The sequence below is a fragment of the Furipterus horrens genome, unplaced genomic scaffold (assembly GCF_987537825.1).
Source record: "Furipterus horrens unplaced genomic scaffold, mFurHor1.1.pri manual_scaffold_6, whole genome shotgun sequence".
NCBI classification, from domain to species: Eukaryota; Metazoa; Chordata; class Mammalia; order Chiroptera; family Furipteridae; genus Furipterus; species Furipterus horrens.
The window spans coordinates 129,026,056-129,044,342 of record NW_028327176.1 but is presented as its reverse complement, the minus strand read 5'-3'; the positions used below and the strand labels follow the sequence as shown (position 1 = coordinate 129,044,342).

At 43.4% G+C, this 18,287-nt stretch overlaps 1 protein-coding gene across 5 annotated transcripts in view; it reads right to left on the bottom strand.

Moving 5' to 3' along the window:
- Nucleotides 1-18,287, bottom strand: part of MRAP2 (melanocortin 2 receptor accessory protein 2) — a 68,612-nt gene that overhangs the window by 38,548 nt on the left and 11,777 nt on the right. For 2 of the 5 annotated variants that reach the window (XM_090279630.1, XM_090279633.1), the window contains exons 1-2: nucleotides 1,780-1,859; nucleotides 1,454-1,548 (exon numbers count right to left, since the gene is read on the bottom strand). The exons of 1 other annotated variant lie outside the window; for it this stretch is intronic. The gene's annotated coding sequence lies outside the window, so the exon portion shown is untranslated. Of the gene's footprint in view, nucleotides 1-1,453; nucleotides 1,549-1,779; nucleotides 1,860-18,287 lie in introns of those variants that run through there. 2 more of the 5 variants (XM_090279629.1, XM_090279632.1) reach the window with 1 other exon arrangement.

Sequence of the window (18,287 nt, the reverse complement as noted above, 5' to 3'; positions counted from 1 at the left end):
CAGGGATAGGTGTGCACACCCAGGCAGAGGAAGCAGGGTAAGCAATGCATAACAACGCAGGCAGGGAGGGGCTGTGGGGCTGGGGCCTCACTTCCCCTTCCCCCTACCCTGGTCCCCTATACCTGGGCTATTGGTTAAAAATAATAATAATAATAATAATAATAATGATAATAATAATAATAATAAAAGAATTAACACATGGTTCACAAAACAATAGTTAGCTTTGTGCACTCTAATGTTTTCTCTTCCCTTCTAGTGATTTCATGTTTCAAAAAATGCTGGTGCGACTCAATACGCTGATGTCATTACCCTAAAGATTCACAACCCGCAATGGAACAATGGATATGGCCTGCCCCAATCTACAGGCCAGTAGGGCTCTGGAAAAGAAAAAGAAATTCGTTTGCAATAAATTGTCTTCGTAAATTTTTCCCCGAGGTGATCTTGAGCTATCTTCTTGAAGAATTTATTTTGGAATGCTGCCAAGATTTAAGGGTTCCTTCTTTTGAAAAGTCTCCTGGCTCTGTTCTCATCTCTGAAGCCTGCTCAAAGGTTACTGTGGAGGCTTTCACGCTCTGGCATGCCTGTTATTTGGGCCTGGAACGATCCAGTCCACTTCAGGGTTTGGTGGGAGGCAGGGGCCTTCCCCTTTTGAAAAGAAATAGACTGGGAGCTACTCTTTCTTCTGTCACCCATGAATATCACCTCATCTTCCTTTAACACTGAATGAGCTTGCTGATCAGAACCAAACTCTTCTGTTGTGGGCACCCCAGCTCAGGGCAGCCTCTTGCTTTCTGGAACTTATCCTTGCAGGCCAGGCCACCTTCCTTCTTAAGCTCTCCATGATGTGCCAGTTTGCAGACCCCACTTGTAACTGCGGGACTCAGCTGGGAAACTTATTTAACATCTCAACCTAATTTTCTTCACGTGTAAATTGGAAATACTACCACTTACCATTGGGGATTTTGTAAGACTTAATTTATTGATGAGAGTTCCCTTCTTTTCCCCCTGAGTAGCCCAGACCCTTTCCCCCAAGCTCCCTTTGCTTTTTCAGAACACTATGCAGTGCTATGTGCTGTCAGATTAAACCCAGGGCTATTTCAGAGTCCTCGTGTTATCTTTGCTTCGAAATCACAAAGCCTCAAAACAAGTTTCTAATGAGGCGACTCTGTCTTGAGCAATTAATTACGCAGAAAGGATGGAAGATCGAGAAAAACGAATCCGATATTTCCCTCTAATCAGTAAAATGATCTTCGGGCAGACTGCCCAGTGCAAACAAAATGAATTTAATGTCAAAACGCAGTCCATTCTGAGAACCCTGCCTACAGGGGCGCGCACCCCGGCAAGCGGACAGCGTATTTCGCAGGAACCGGGGGGACCCTGAGCCCAGAAGGTCTCGCAGTTTCAGGGCACAACCGTAGCAGGCAAGCAAGCAGGACGCAGAAAGTTTTCTCACCGTTGGGAGAAGGTGGAGGAAACCCACCGAAGCCCCAAGCGCCGCCACTTCCAGCTTTTTCCAAAGCCCTCCGGCGAGAAACTCACAGCAGTGGACTATGAGAAAGGTTTCAAACTCAGGCCTTACTCTTCCCCTGGGCACCCTCAAACCCCAGTTTTCCACTTCACACCCCCATCCTCCCTCCAAAAATCCCAAACTAAAAACCATCCCAAAACCGACTGAGCTGACTGCCTTCGCCAGAGCCTCAAGCACCCACTCCTGTATCCCAGGTTGTGCGTCCCAGGGCGCCCCCTCCCTCCCGCGGTTACCCGATGGTATGCCCCGACCTGTGGCCCCGCTGCTCCGAGGTCTGTGAGCGCTGCTGGCGCAGCCTCTGTCTCCGGCTTCCCAGGGCTGGGCGAAACGCTCCCGGTGCTGCGTTGCACTGCAAGGGGCGGGACGCGCGCTCCCGACCAGAGGCGGCGCGGGGCACAGCCCTGGAGGATGGTGAGGCCAAGAAGTGAGCTTTGCAGAGCCCTCTCCTGCTAAAGCTGCGCTCACTCACAATCAGGGCAAGACCCCGCCGGGAAGAAAGAAACCGTAATCTGAAAATGTTCTTTACCCACCCCCATCCTCAATACCCCCACCCCCACCCCCATCCCCGGCTCTGCAGCGGGTCCTTGAGGCCAGGTCCTCTGGGTAACAGAGCTGAGCCAAAGGGAGTGGTGCAGCATGAATAAGACTTATGAAAAATCCTTAGCACTGTGTTCAAGTTCAGTAAGGACCCTCCATCGTGTGGTATTTTCGCTCTCCTCCTGCATCCTGGCACATACAGGTGACAACGGCAGTCAGATGTCCCCCAAACAGAGCCCCAGAAGAACAGGAGTGAGCCAGGAGTAGATTCAAGTTAACAGACGTGGCTCACTCCTCTGTTTCAGTAAATATTTATTGAATTCATATTCCATGCTGGACACTGATCTAGGTACTAGGGAGACAGCCTCCTGGAGCCTATATATTAGTGAAGAGACAGGAAATAACCATAGCAAATAAGAAAATATGTAGTGTGTGAAACAGCCATAAGTGCTCTAGAGAAAAATAACTCAAGCAGGGAGTAGAGCAGGGGTCCCCAATCCCTGGTGCTGGTCCATGGCCTGTTAGGAACCCAAAGGCAAGCAAAGCTCACGTGAGCTCCACCTCCTTTCCTTCCCCAGTTCCTCGCCCCTGCCTTCCACTAAACTGGTCTGTGGTGACAAAAAGGTTGGGGACCTCTGGCGTAGAGAATGTTGATGGTGTGGGTGTGGTCTTAAATCAGATTGCCTGAGTGGCCTTCCAGTGAAGAGGACTTTTGAGTAAAGAACTGAAAATGAGCATGCAAGTCACACTGGTGTCTGGAAAGTATTCCACACCCCGAGTTGTTAATTATTGTATGGGCCATTTCTTTTACTATTCACAGCCGCCATTTCAGGCAGTATTATGACCATTTCCATGTCACAGACGAGGAAACTGTAGTTTAGAAAGGTTAAATGAATTGCCCAAGGTCACATGTTAGTAAGCTCAGGAAGCCTGGCGCCCCAGAACCTTAGCCTCTTTTGACTATACTGCAGCCAGCGGAAGAAACGCAACATAAGCAGCACCCACGCTGGCTGCCAATGGTGTGATTAACTCAATCTCCCCGGGGCCAGAAAAAGATTCCTGGAAATGATATCAGTTGCACTGATTAAAAAAAAATAAAAAATCTTGTGTCATTATATGTAAAATGAAATATTTGATGAACTATCTGTACAGCTGTGTGCATATGCCTCAGCCTCATTCACAGGCAGTTTAATTCTGGATGATATAATTTGACCATCTGTGATGACTCATTAGTCCCTTCCCTAATTCTCCGCATTGATTCCAGTTGCACATTCCAGTTCAGCTGATCATGATCCATCACCCACACAGTAGAGCCTATATGGCATGTTGAAGACAGTCAGAGGGCAGAGGACAGAATGAATGAATAAAAAGAATGAAAGCTAGCCATTTATGACAACATGGATGGACCTAGAGGGTGTTATGCTAAGTGAAATAAATCAGAGAAAGACAAATAGCATATGATTTCATTTATATGTGGAATCTAAAAATACATAAATAAAATAAAGAGAAACAGACCCACAGATATAGAGAATGAGTTGATGGTTACCAAAGGGGGAGGGGATGGGAAATGGTAATTTTATTTAAAAAGGAGGGAAAGAGAGCAGAGCTACAGAACTCCTGCTGCTAAGAGGCCAGTCTCTGACTTAGCCATCAGAATCAGATGGCCTCTTTTGGGCAGAGTACCAATGACTCTTGAGGCAGAGAACAGGGCACTTTGTACCATGTGGAAAATGCCACTAACAATCAGCTTCAGAAGCTGAAACTGGATGACAGAGCTCCATTTCTCTCCTAGGTACCTCTGTGTTCCCATGGCTGCATATATTTCCTTATTCCCTCCCTGGGTGCTTCCTGCTTTCCCTTCAAATGCCATCTCAAAGGTCTGTTCTTCCAGGAAGCCTTCCTTATTGCCCCAGCTACAAATGATCTCTTACTCTAAAATCTGATACCCTTCTATAACACCTGTCATTTTAGAGTTTTAACTCTAAAATAGGCTCCTCCTATTCTTCCAGAAACCAATTTTATATTTAATTTCTCCACAGGTCTTAGCATAGTGTCTGGAACCCACTGCACTTTCAATAAGTATTTTTTGTTAATAAATTAAGATAGAGGAGCATAGCTTCATTGTCCCTTAATTTTGTCTTTTCATTCCAAAATTCCTTTCAAGCTCACAGATACTTAGTGATAGGACTAAGCTATATGTAGTTACAGTTGTTGTTTGTCAATATAAATTGACAACAGTTTACTGTGAGATTAATTCTATTTGCCCCATTCTGAAACTGCAAAACTGAGGTTGAAGAGTAATTTCCCCAAGGTCACAATACTAGTCAATGATAGAGCCAAGATTTAAACCCAAAACTGTCTGATTCCAAAGTGCGTGCTCTTCAATGCAGCCTCATGCTGCTCCTCACTCACTCATTCACTCATGCACGCATTCATTTGAGCTTTCAACAAATAGTTATATTCACCTAGTTCAGCTCTGCATCACCCATAGTGAAAATATCAATGATTAAAACACAGTTTTGGGGGAATTAGAGGAAGGTGTCAAAGGGTACAAACTGCCAGTTATAAGGTTAATAAGTTCTTGAGATATAATATAAAATACAATGACTAGCTAACGTTGCTGTATGATATATAGGAAAGTTAGCAAGAGAATAACTCATGAGCTTTCTTCATGAGAAAAGACTTATTTTTTCTTGTTTGGCATTTTCCTCTTATTGTATCTATTGAGATAATGGATGCTAACTAAACTTACTGTGGTAATCATTTTACAATATATGTAAGCCAAACCATTATGTTGTATACCTTAATCTTTTACAGTGATATATGTCACAGTTCTTGCATTCAAAAGTTGCTTGCAACCTATATAAGAGATGCATAGAGGCCTGAAGGAGCACTTTGTTTTACCTTAGGGGAAGTAGGAAATAACACTAAGGATTCACTGAGAAGATGGAATTTAGTTTTAATCTTGAAGGAGATACAGTAATTTGTTATAATGATAATGAGCAAATGGTAGGCAGAGTAAAGATCATCTGCAAAGACACGGAAACCTGAAAGGCAATGCATTCAGAGAAGAGTACCATCCCTTGGGAGGGCTCAGCATGGTGAGAGCAGTATTGGGATAAGGCTGGAAAGGTAAGGAGAGCCAAACCACAGGGATCCATAAATACCTTGATGACATCCATTATCCCCTAAAAAGGTATACTGTCATGGTTGTGATGAATGGGAACTTTTCACAGGAGGGGTCTGATAATTTTAGTCAAATTCTCAAGGGTGATGACTGACCCAATGCCAGGAGGTGAATAAGTGATTTTCCCTTGCCACAGCCACTGCCCAACCCATGGACCACAGGTAATGCCCAAAGGATTACAACATCAGCTGGGAGGCACTGGATGCCTGAGAGTGGGTGCAATGCATGGCCCTGCCAAATCACTTCCAAATTTGCAGTGGTGCTGTCAGCCATGGGAGAGGATGGCTGGACCCCAGCCTTCACAGCATCTGCACCAGGATTCCCTCTAAAGGCAGAAGGAGAGGATAACTTAGCAGCCAGTAGGCAGGATGCTGGCAAATGAGATCCAGGGAAGCAACAAAAAGCAAGACCACAGTGAGCCAAGACTGTATGCCCTCAGTGCATGATCCATTGCCTCAGCAAACTTTACTTACTTTTATGGGCTGAATTGTGTTCCCCAACTCCCTGCATTGAATTCCTAACCCTTAGTACCTCACAGTGTGACTGTATTTGGAGACAGGGCCTTTCAAGAGGTAATTAAGACTGGATGAGGTCATATGGGCCTAATGTAATCTAGTTGATGGATGTCCTTAGAAGAGGAGATTAGGACACAGACACTGGAAGCACTCATGGACAGAGGGACAACCATGTGAAGAGTCAGCAAGAGGATGGCTATCTGCAAGCCGGGGGGAGAGACCTGGAACTGATCCTCCCCTTATGGCCCTCAGAGGAAGCCAACTCTGTTGGGACCTTAATCTTGGACATCCAGTCTCCAGAACTGTGAGAAAACAAATTTCTGTTAAGTCACCCAGTGTGTGGTGTTTTGTTAGGGCAGTGCTAGCAAAGTAATAGATTTACAAAACACAAGTTCAAAATTCAAAACTAACATTTTGAATTTCAATATGGTGACCACAGAGCATTCACTCTCCAAGGAGGACCCTCCTAAGCACGGAGTCCTGTGCCACTGCGCTGGTCACATGCCCTGAAGCCAGGTCATGGGAATACAGGCATGATGATCTGAAAACAACCTAGGACTCATTAGCAGAGACATGTGGCAGAAGCTGGGGGACTGGGAAAGACTGTTCCATGGAAACGCGAAGTGAAAAGTCGAGAGAAGGGGTCTGATCTCAGAAGCTTGGAACATGAACCTGGAAGGAAGACAACTAGAGAAATAGAAGGTGAACAAGAGAATGTGGAACCTGATGAAAAATAGGCAAGAGTATCTAAGGGCCAAGGTCATGGTTAAGACCTGCAGCCCACTGACTTTTGCATGAGATCATGTGGTAGGAACTGCGGCCAGAATGCTGCTGGTGAAGGAATAAGGCTGTCATTACAGGCCACTCCTCTAAGGAGGCTGAGGATGGGGAGTGCAGTGGGACTGCTGAGAACTTGGGTGCAAGCCTGTGAAAGCCCAGGGGACTGAAATCCAGCCCACACTCTATCACCAAGGTCACAGGGAGGCTGATGGGAGGTCTTCTAACAAAGGCACCAAATGTCCTAGCCTTGAATAATAGAGTTGCAGTAGAGCTTTCATTGTCTGTATACTTATTATCTGAGTCACCTCACTAGCTCTGTGAGAGCAGTAGCAGTCCTGTCTCCAGTCGGCACTAGCAGGAGTCCCTGGCACACGGTAGGCACAGTAACATATGTTGAATAAATGAATAGGTTGAGAAGTTAAAGGAAAGGTCTGGGTTATTAAAAAAAAATCTTTATTCATTTATTTGTTTCAGATGAGAGACACTTAAACATGTTTATAGATTGAGAACAAGGACCCAGCAGGAAGAGAGAAGCTGAAGACAGAGTTGAGAGGAAATCACTGGTTAAATAAATGACCAGAGGATAGAATAAGAAAATATATCAAGATAACTGCAGAAGGCAAAAAATATATCAGAATCATCCTTTGAGAAATTCATTATTTGTTCATTCAATGGTGAGTGCCTTGCTTTATCCTGGAGCCTACCCGGGATGGGGAACATAGAGATATGCCCTTCTAGCCCTACAAGGTGACACCATCTGCTTAAGAAATTTATCATGGAAAATGATGAATAACAATGAAACTCAGCAAGTTGTTACCAAGTGTCTGAGTAGTAAGGAAAGATTTGGAAACAGAATGAACTGAGGGAAAAAACCTGAAGGCAAGAGGTAAATATACCATAGAGTTGGGGAGGAGATGGGTTAAAGGAAATACAGAGTAAATAAGGGACTGTGGGCTCTGGCACCACCTGCTCGCAATGGGCCAGCTGGCAGCCTTCAGGATCTGGAAGGCCCAGGCTCAGTGTTGGCCCAAGACCTGGGACAGCTCCATTTATTTTCCAGTTGACTAGGACCCATGCCAGCGCGCTCAGCAGGAAGCAGTAAAATCCAGACCTGTCTCAGAGAAGAACACATCTCGAATAGCTAATATGTCTGCATGAGGAAAACTTGGCATTGTTTCAGTGAGGCCTAAAACAAGGCAAGGACCAACTGAAGAAAATGAGAAAAATAAAATTAACATTGTTTTCAGATGTTAAAATACATAATATAACACAGTTACCTCTGTAATGTTATTTTTTTCAAAAAAACACCATTCATCCAAATCTAAGGCAAAATCTCACATACTTCATTATGCAAAGTTATCCAAGGGAGCAGTATGACTCGATTCAATGATGCAGTTGCTCAATTAAGTTTTAGAAAATAAATAGAAAGTAAATGTTCAGAAATCTGAACTTCTAAGATGTGAGACCCAGAGGCTGCCATTGGCCCCGCTCTAATCATGTCCATAACGGTAGACGCCCTCCACCTACTTTCTTAAGTAATTGAAGAGTTGTCTCCTTTCTCTTTCTTACTCTGTATGTATTGGATTTGATTGCCTTGGCTTGGCTTTATACAAATTAGCACAATTATTCCTGAATATATGTAAACTGCTTTCCTTTGCCAACTGTTCCCTTTTGTTCCAAGGAGGAGGCACACACCAGCGAACACCGTGGGCATTCTCAGCATTCCCAGGGCCCCTCCTTGTGATGGCACCCCATGCCCTCCCTTCCAACGCTTAGAGAACTCCCTTCTCTCTTGCTGTCAGTCCTGCTTTTCCTACAGTAGAACTGCACAGATTTCCGCCCACAGAGCGTGGCACCAGGCAGACAAAACATCAAATGTATTTTAGTTCATGTTTGGAATTCAATCAGGAAGATGGAGCTGAAATGTCAACTAGAATACATTTTACACTTCCAGAGGGGGACACAATGTACCAGGGAGGAACATAGCCTTAACTTATAGCCTGAAGCGATAATGCATGGATATTTCCTGTCCTCAAAATCAAATTGTGCATTTGGGAATGAATTTCTGGTGGCTCCTTATTTGTTTCGTCGGCGGCGGCGGCGGCGGCGGCGGCAGCCGTCCGTCTCGAGAGACGATGGTGTAGCTTCTTAAGAGTCTATCTGCACCGCCGAGAATGGCTGTGCAGTCCGACTCGGGAGTGACATGGTATCTGTCTCCTCCCGTGTTGAATCGACATCTTGCGATGACGCTGGAGTGTCCTCTCCAGTGAAGCTGAAGCTACAGAGCCTGGGCAGGGTGATATGGAGGGTCTGCTGTTGCCCATGCAGCAGACCCCCCCTCTCTTCGCAGCTGAAGGGTCCAAGGGAAAGATGGAGTCAATACAGCTTGGCTTCGGGTGCGCTGCAGGAGTTGCCGGTGTTGACTACAACATCAAACCGCCTTAGGGACTCCGGCTCCGGATTTTCTGTCGGGGTTTACTCCCTTAGCCTTTCCCCTGAAGAGGTATGCCGCAAGGCAGCGGAGGTTTTTTGGAGTTAGAGTTTTCCTTCTCTGATGTGCCCTGACTGGAAGATCGAACCAGCGACACTTAGCTCGCAGGCCGATGCTCAATCCACTGAGCCAAACCAGCCAGGGCTCCTTATTTGTTTACTCACACAATAAAGAGGACACTTCCATGTATTGCCTTGAGGCTCAGCAACTCTGACAGCAGAGGAAAAGAGAGACTGGCTCCTTGCTCATATCAAAGCACAAAGGAATTATTCCAAGATGAAAAAACATATCGACTGCAGTTGTGACATGGGAAGTTACAGCCACATGGGTGCTCTGTACAGATTCATGCCTCTCTCAGTCTGTATGTCTACCTACCAATGAGGAAGGACAAGTTAATGTCTTGCAGCCCTGCTTGGCTTCATCTGCTGATGGAATCTACCTTCTTTCAACCTTTCTCTTCCTGGCCCCTTTGCCTAGGAGGAAGTCTGCACCCATCATCTTTACATGAAGGATTCTATTCTCTGTGATGCCAGTGTGTCCCTGCCACCACAGGGACTAACCCAGGTGCAGTCCCCTAAAATGACACCACTTAAGTGGGAACCCACAACCTGCCTCCACTGAATTCCTACAGGCTCCTCAGCTCTGCTGGTCCAGAGGCAGTCAGTATATTCTACACCACACCCTCCTAGTTTCTCCCTCACCTCCCAGGAGCATCAGACAGTTAGGTCCCTGGGGAACATGCCTGAGGGGTGGAGGGTAGGAGTGGGAGCTGCCTCTATCTCTCAGCCACAGCCCTGTCACCCTTGGTCCCATTCCCCTCCAGTCTTCCTGAACAACTCACATCTACACGCGCACACACACACACACACACACATCATGCATTCACACAGTTTAAATCTACTGTAATTTTACAATGATCTCAGAGTAGAATACACTAATCCTCAGAGCATATACTCCATGCCAAGTGCTTTGTAGACAGGATATTTAATCCCCACAACAATTCTATGAAATAGCCACTATTATTATTGTCATGCCCATTCTACAGATGAGGAAACTAATATTTATCAAGAATAGGAATATGCTCCTATGTGCTGAAATTCTAGCTAATACCATTCTTAATATTTTTGACTCCACCAGAAAGTGTGTCTCAATGTGTAGAAGATAAAGAATGAGGAGGAAGGAGAGGAGGAGGAAGAAGAGGAAAAAGATGCTTCTGCACATTCATGTGTGTGTCTGGGTATGTGTATTTGTATATAAAAGCTCAAAAGAAATGTTGAAATAAATTTTTCTTATTTTAAAATTTAAATTTTTCTTATTTTAAAAGTAGCATCAGGACTTTATAGAAAGCTGAAGAAAAGGAAATAATCTATAACTTTACTACCATAAAACTACCAATGATAGTATTTTGCATTTACTTTTAGACTATTATAAAACATGGCTGTTTACAACTGCATTTAAATAGTAATCATATGGTACCTATAAATTTGTATTTTAAACTTAATCCTATTATATTTAAGCATTTTCTATTTTATTATATGATCTTTATAAGCACCAACTGTTAATAGCTGAAATATTTCACTGAATGGATGCCAAAATTTAACTATCTCATTATTGATAGACAAGTAGACTCCAGGTTTCTTTCCTATAGGTTTGGCTGCAATGATATTTGCATTTTTCTTCTGTAATGGCAGGTGCAACAGAATTCATAGCAGTTATTCTCTCTGTCCTTTAATGTTTACTTTACATTTTTCAGCTGCCTACCAATAGGCGGTGCTGGCCATGTCCAGCTTCATAAGAGCCTGCGTGAGTAACAGCAGTCATACACCAGAAAAGGTTTTTTGTTTTTGTTTAAAAGTTCTAAACATCTACTTATCTAACTAAAATATATATATATAATTATTAAGTGCCTTAAGTTTATAAATGAAGATTCAATTTGGCCTGGACAGAGGAAATCTGAGCACAGGGAGAGGTGATAACTGTCTTTAAATATTTGAAGGCGATGAGACATCTTCCAGGTGCCTGGAGAGAGCCCCCTCGGCGGCTCTGTTAGGGAACAGGCTGGCCAAGCCCCTAGCAAGGACTGAGTCGCGGAATTGAGGTTACCCTGCAAGGCTAGACTGAGCGCTCTGAAAGATCTCTTCCAACCCTGAGATGTGGCGGCTCTAGAAGTTATACCAAATGAGTTTTTCCTTTTGTAAAAAAGAAAAGAATCAATTACTATAATTTTAAATTGTTCAAAGCAAAAGACAAGACTTTTTATTGTGGTGTGCATTTATTTAATAAATCGTCGTCGTCGTCGGCAGCCGTCCGTCTCGAGAGACGATGGTGTAGCCTCTTAAGAGTCTATCTGCACCGCCGAGAATGGCTGTGCAGTCCAACCCGGGAGCGACACGGCATCTGTCTCCCCCCGCGTTGAATCGACATCTTGTGATGATGCTGGAGTGTCCTCTCCAGTGAAGCTGAAGCTACAGAGCCTGGGCAGGGCGACATGGAGGGTCTGCTGTTGCCCATGCAGCAGACCCCCCCTCTCCTCGCAGCTGAAGGGTCCAAGGGAAAGACGGAGTCAATACAGCTTGGCTTCAAATATGTATTGTGTATTTATCATAGTTCAGTTATTGTTTTGATGCTAGGGATGCAAAAGTGAGAACAGAAAAAAATTTGTGCCTTCAGGGAGCTTACAAATACCTGACAGGTTTCAAAATGTTTTTGTGTGTATTTTCTCATTTGATCTCATAATGATGGCGTGAGATGAGCAGGGGAGGGTTACTCCCTGCTATGCATGAGGAAGCTAAGAATTAGAGGTTCAGAGGCTTACCCAGGGGCGCACACCAAGTTGTGGGGCAAGAATGAAAACCCAGACCTACTACCTGCTGTCCCAGGGCCCCATGTGCTTCCACATTGTCTCATCTGGGGCCTCTGTGGTCTTGGAGGGGCCTCTACACTTACAGTCCCACCTCAACTTCAGGAGTGATTGCCAAGGCCTGAGTTCCCTAAAAACGACTGTGTTTTTAATGTAGCAAAGAGATTAAACCTCAGAAGCAGTGGTCCTTACACACCTAATATATTTTAATTTCTAAGTTATGATCTCCTCAAAGGCTAATGTTGTATTTTTCATTTGTGAAAATTTCATGCCTGGCACATAGCACATGTTTTACCAGTATTTGTTAATAGAGAATCACAACTCATAAAAATCAAATGCTATTCTTCTGTTGCATTTTTAAAGTATACTGTTTCTGTGAAATTGCAGTACCTAGGAAATTGAAAGTTGTAGCATTTCACATGTCTTTGAAGAAACTAGAAGGGTAAGATAAGGGTCTGTGTATCGATAATAGACATGCTTGGTGAGACGTGTATAGGACCAATGTTTTGACAAAACGGGGGTCTGACTTACTCTTCATTGAAGAGCAGTGATTATTTTTAACAATTGCATTATTATTTCTCAGTACATCTCAGATGTTCTTTTTAATTAAATTCTGGCCTGTAGTTTTCCAATACTTTAGTTAAGTTCTTCAGTATTATCACTGGACTGTATTCACAGTGGAGTCATCTTGTGACATCATAGGCATTCTCTGCACTTGGAAATTAAGAAAAGTAAGCACATGTTTTTCATGGCAGGAGAGAGAATGTGTATACACATATGTCATGAATTTATAAATATGTTATACCTTTATACATTATATGCAATACAGTACTCCCTCACTTATCGCAGGTATTACGTTCTAGGCACACCCGTGAAGTAGGAACCTTACATTTATTCTACACTCTTAAACCTACGTAACTTTAACAACATACGTATACAGTGCCACAAAATCCTGCGATATAGTGAAAAAATCGCGATAAATAATTAAATACAATATTTTTAAAAATCCCATGATACAGTGAGACCGCGATAAGTGAACCACAATATAGAGAGGGGCTACTGTATAAGAGAGCAAATTGGAAGTGGCAGGGAAAGGACATCAGGTGAAAATAACTTGAAACTCACAGCTATATAGGTAGATGGGAAAACCTACAAAAGCTTAATGCTGAGCAGAGCTCCAAACTCATGGGTGTCTGTGCCCTGGCAAAACAAGTAGCCACCCTTGCTCATTTGTGAAAACATTTTGAAAATTAATTAATGAAACAAAGTTGATTGATGGGATGCCAGCGATTAAGAAGAAGCAAAGTAACGAGCGATTAGAACACAGGCTCAGCATTCAAGAGAGCTAGGATCAAATCTCTGTTCTGCAACTAACTTGTGCTGTGCCTCAGTTTTCTCATCTGCAAAACAGGAATAAACAATGCCTCCAGAATTTTTGCAGCTAGAATGAGATCACTTACGTGAAGAGTTTTGGATGGGGTCTGTCACAGGGTAAATACTCAACACAGGACAGCAGCCGTGAATCTTGGTTATTTATGCCTGATGTTAACAGCAGTTGCATGACCTCAGTCTTTGCCTTGCGGAGAAAAGACAAGATTTTGAGTCTGGACTTTTGAATTTGAGTCCAAAAGTAAAAAATGTACTCTAGGCAGCCCTGACCAGGTTGCTCAGTTGGTTAGGGCATCATTCTATATACCAAAAACTTGTGGATTCAATCCCCTGTCAGGGCACGCACCTGGGTTGCAGGTTCTATCCCCAGTCAGGGCACATGCAGGAGGCAACCAATCACTGTTTCTTTCTCTCTCACCCTTCTCTCTTCCCCTCCTCCCCTTGGGTAAGGACTTTTAAAAATGTACTCCGGGCATATCAATGAATCTGTTTATGCTCCTTTTGGTAACAAGGTGTCAGTCATTTTAAACATCATAAGTAACAGCTAATTCTTTTTCAATTCCAGTGTCACATAAAAGTGTAATCGAGGATGGGCTGCTTCAAACGAGCATCACCACCAGATCTCAACGGGTTTTGCCACAAATAGACTTTCTGTAAAACTGGAGCATCTCCCAGGGAGACGAGAAGGCTGCTCTCTGTGGTTCATGTTGTGACTCTGTTCTGTGCCCGAGAGCATTTTCTGGAGCTGGGTGGCTTCCTTCTCACAGAAATTATGACAGCTTGGGGAACTCAATCAAAACATGATGAGGGGGAAAATTGCCAGCAGTCATATTCCCAATTCAAATAGAAGAGACTTTTTTTTTTACTCTCTTCTGTTTCTGGGGTCTCATAACATGGCTCGTTCCTATGGAGAAGAGTAGACTCTGTAGTGTTTGCTTTCAGCATGGGTTTCCTAGAGCCATGCTCCCCAAGGCTTTCCAAGTAAGCAGCCACTTTATCACCAGAGGATTAGCAGGTCTGCAACCCATTCTCCCTGTTGTTAAGTGGACAGGGAAAATGGATTGCAGGAAATAAAGAACGTGACTTGCTCTACTGTTCTTGAAAAGAAATGAATGACAGGTCTTCTGCCAAGCAACGTAATTGAACTGATAGTGGGAGAGTCCTTCTCTGAGGAAAGACTTAGCTGTGTGTACCAATTTGCCTAGAACTGCTTCTGTCAAATAAAACTGGGAGTTGTGGATTTCTGGGCCAGGGCTCTCTGAAAAGTCATGTAAGCTATGGAGCAAGCTGAGTATAAAAAGGAGAGGTCTCAAGACTAAAACGGCCCTCTTCTATGTAAGTGACTCAACCAGCACACATTGCTTAGAGACCTCGCATGTTCACCTGGGCCAGAAATGATCCAGTACCTGGAGAAAGGGCCTGGGGACATAGAGTTGATGGTCTTAGATGGGTTCCTGCTTTACCTCTTGATTACTTGTCTCCTTGAAATTCTTAGTAAAGCTTGAGCCTGGGTAAGATACCTGATTTACGTGAGTCTTATTTGACAGCCGCATCCTTGTGATTTGTCAGGAGTGTGGCAAAGGAAGAGGGAAGGGTGCGCTCAAGTTTTCAGTAGCGGGTATCAAGCTGAGGGAGGAACTGCTTGCCCTCTTAGGAGGATCCATAAACTGAAGACTATATTCATTTTGAATAGCTTTTGAGATCTGTCATATGTAAGGACCCAGGACTTGGTCTTCAAGAAGAGTTACTCTAGATGACTATTAAAAGGACAGAGGAATGTAAACCCACGTGTATATGTCATTCCCATTCCAGAAGTTTCTCTCAAATTCACAATAAAGGGCTTTCATTATAAACTGGTTTTTTGACTCTGAATTCAGCAAAGCCCATGTCAGAGCAAGAAGGATGATACCAAACAATGTCAAATCTTGCCAGATGGATGGAACATTTGAATAAAAGTGGTCAATCCAACTAGCCAACCATGCCAAGCAGGTATGCAGATATTAGTATGTTCCTAGGTACACATTCCTTCATCCTGCCTCCTGCTCTGCCTCTTACCAAGCCCACCACCTAAGTCTATAAAATTCACTGTTGTCCCCAGACTTCCCAATCATGATAATTTTCTACCCATTTCCTCTTAACTTTTATTTTCATCCCTCTGGGCTCAGCCTTGGTAAGATACCTGCCTTAGAAGATAAAAACCAAAGTTCAAGAGAAGTTCTTTCTAATGACAGAGGGCACATTAGTTTCCTTTAGGCCTTCTGAAATAATTCTGCTATAGAACTCAAATGAATCAGTTAGCAACATGTCACCTGACTAGATTCAGAATATGAATGTGCTTGTGGTTGTTTTAGTCACCAGAAATTGTCACTGGTGACATGGGGATGAGAAACTGAGCCGTCAGGTCCCTCCAAGACCAGGTGAAATCATTTAACTCAAAAATCAGACAAATTAAGCAAAGTATGTCTTTAGGGGGCAAGTGAATTGTTTGAAAAACAGTTCTTTCTTCCTTCCAGCTTCTGGTGAAAACTCATGGTTTGCAGTGCTGATTAGAGAGCATGGTTTCTGCCAAATTCTAATGAATGTTCCTGCAGCTTTTGGAAGCAGAATGAAAATCAAGTCATCAAAGAGCCATGAACTGGCTCCATTTCAGATATCTCATTGGGCAGGAAAGTTTTAATTCCACACCAAAAGCAAGGTGAAAATCAATAACTCAGTCTCCTTAAATCTCACGTAGACATCATGGATTTCTGCATCCTCTAAAGAAGACATAAAATATAGACTACTTGCAACACAATCAGAGATAAGAGGCTAACATACATAGCAATATCCTTACCATCCTTTCCCCAAAGACAATTGTTTATTTATATTTAACTGACATTTGTATGTCACTTAATATAGGTCATGGATTGTTATGAGTTCTTTATGAAAATTAACTCATTTCATCCTCATAACAATCATATGAATTAGGTAGGTGTCATTATGATCTTCATTCCTACTTTATAGTTGAGGAAATCGAGGCAGAAAATGTTTAAATAAATTGCCCATGGTCACACAGCCTCCCTGATTCAAATCTAGAGTCTGCTCCAGCATCCATACTCTTACACACTCTGCTATGCTGTGTTTTAAAATATTTTATGAAAAATATTTAAAAGCATTTCATTTATTCCCTACCTTAAAATCTTCCTTTTCTATTTACAAAGATACATGCATGGGAACCTCAGCATGTGGGGTGAGGCGTCTCCAGCAGACAATGGGCAGATATCACTCACAAGATGGTGGACAGAGTGGGCAGCTGCTGCTGGGAGTCCATCTTCTTGCCAAAGTTTCCTCTCTCTCTCTGTTCTGCCTCCATCAGTTGGTTCTGAGTGGAGGGTCCCACCTACTTCCTGTTCCCTGTTCTATGCCCAGCCTCTCCCTTGCTGATGACAAATGACTCTCCCAAGATCACTGATTCATTCATTTCATAAACTCCTTCCATGTGCCAAGCCTGTACTTAGCATGAAAAATAATTGAGAGCATCTTCTAGGTGAGTGAATATATGAGAATGCTGCTAGAAACATAATAAAAATGGAACTGAAAAACCCTGAAATTAATGCAAGTTGATCCAGTATGTATCAGACAGACCGAAGGCTATCCATTCATTCTGCTTTTATGGCACACCAGTGCTAGACACTACATTAGTGTGAATCAAAACAAACATTATTAACTGCCTTCAGGTTCCTGGCTCTCTACTAGGTTCTGGGGATATATGAGAGAACAAGATAAACTGCCCCTGCTGCACAAGACATACAGGCTTTGGAAAAGGCTGCCATTTAAAAAGCAATTACAAGTGCAAGTTTAAGTTGTTTCAGAATTCTAAATTATGTTTCTAGGTTTGACTTAATCAAATGCTGAGATTCCCTGACCTGGTAATCACATTCTCAGGGGTATCATTTTAGAACTTTTGGAACATCTGTGATACGGGGCACTAAGCAATTGAATTGTAATTTCTGAAGCTGGTACGTATTGCTGGATGGAAAGAGAGAGTCGCTGGTTACGCAGGCAGTGTCATGGTGGGGTGCACAGGAGGATTCTCAACGGACAGGGATTCTTCCTGCCAAACGTCCTAGAGAGAAAAAGCCAGCCACAGCCAGAACATACTGAAGGGTATTCACACCTTTACCAGAGCTGTGTTCTCTGTTCTTAGCTTCATTCAGCTGCAAGAGGCAGTTGTTCTGGAGAGAGACTATCTTGTCAAGAAAATATCTTTTGGTTTACTCTCAGCTCCATCATTTCCTCTCAGAAGAGCACCATGGCTCCAAGCAAAGCAGTCAATGCTATAGCCTTAAGCATTGTGTATGGTTACAGGTTCATTTTCATACCCTCTAGGCAAAGCCTCACTACCTTTTAGAAGACTTCATTCATTTAATAGATATTTACCGAAACATGTCTAAGTATGTACAGTAAATGATAAGTGTACTAAGTGGTGTGACAGGGCACATCTAACTGAAGGATCTCTCATCTGGAGACTCCCAATGCCCTACATGGTGTGGATATAAGCCCTTGGCACAGCTACAGACTAATGACTAGAAAATCTTTAGGGGCCTCTGTGCTCAGTGACCCCAGCAGGCTTTCAGAATTTGGTTAAACATGGTCCAGGGTAGTGCGAGACAATAGTTTGCTTCTCTGGGACAACAGCAGGAATTTGGAAAGGGAGGTAGGAAGAGAGATCTGAGCAGTGCCTGGCAGCGATCACAAAGCAACTGGAGAACTGTGTGCCAAGAACAAGGTTCTGTGATGCCACCTCAGGCAAGTGAAAGAAGGCTGGTGAAGCCTAGCAGTAAAGAACAATGAAGCATACAGAACACCAAACCCCCAGGCTTTGTCCTGATGGAACTGGCAGATTTACTTTATAAACAGGCCAACATTTTTCTACCCTCAGGAAAAATCAGTTGTTCATAATAATGCCTGGTTAAATTATTGGTGTTGTATGAATCCCCCAGTCCAGGGATTCAGTTACA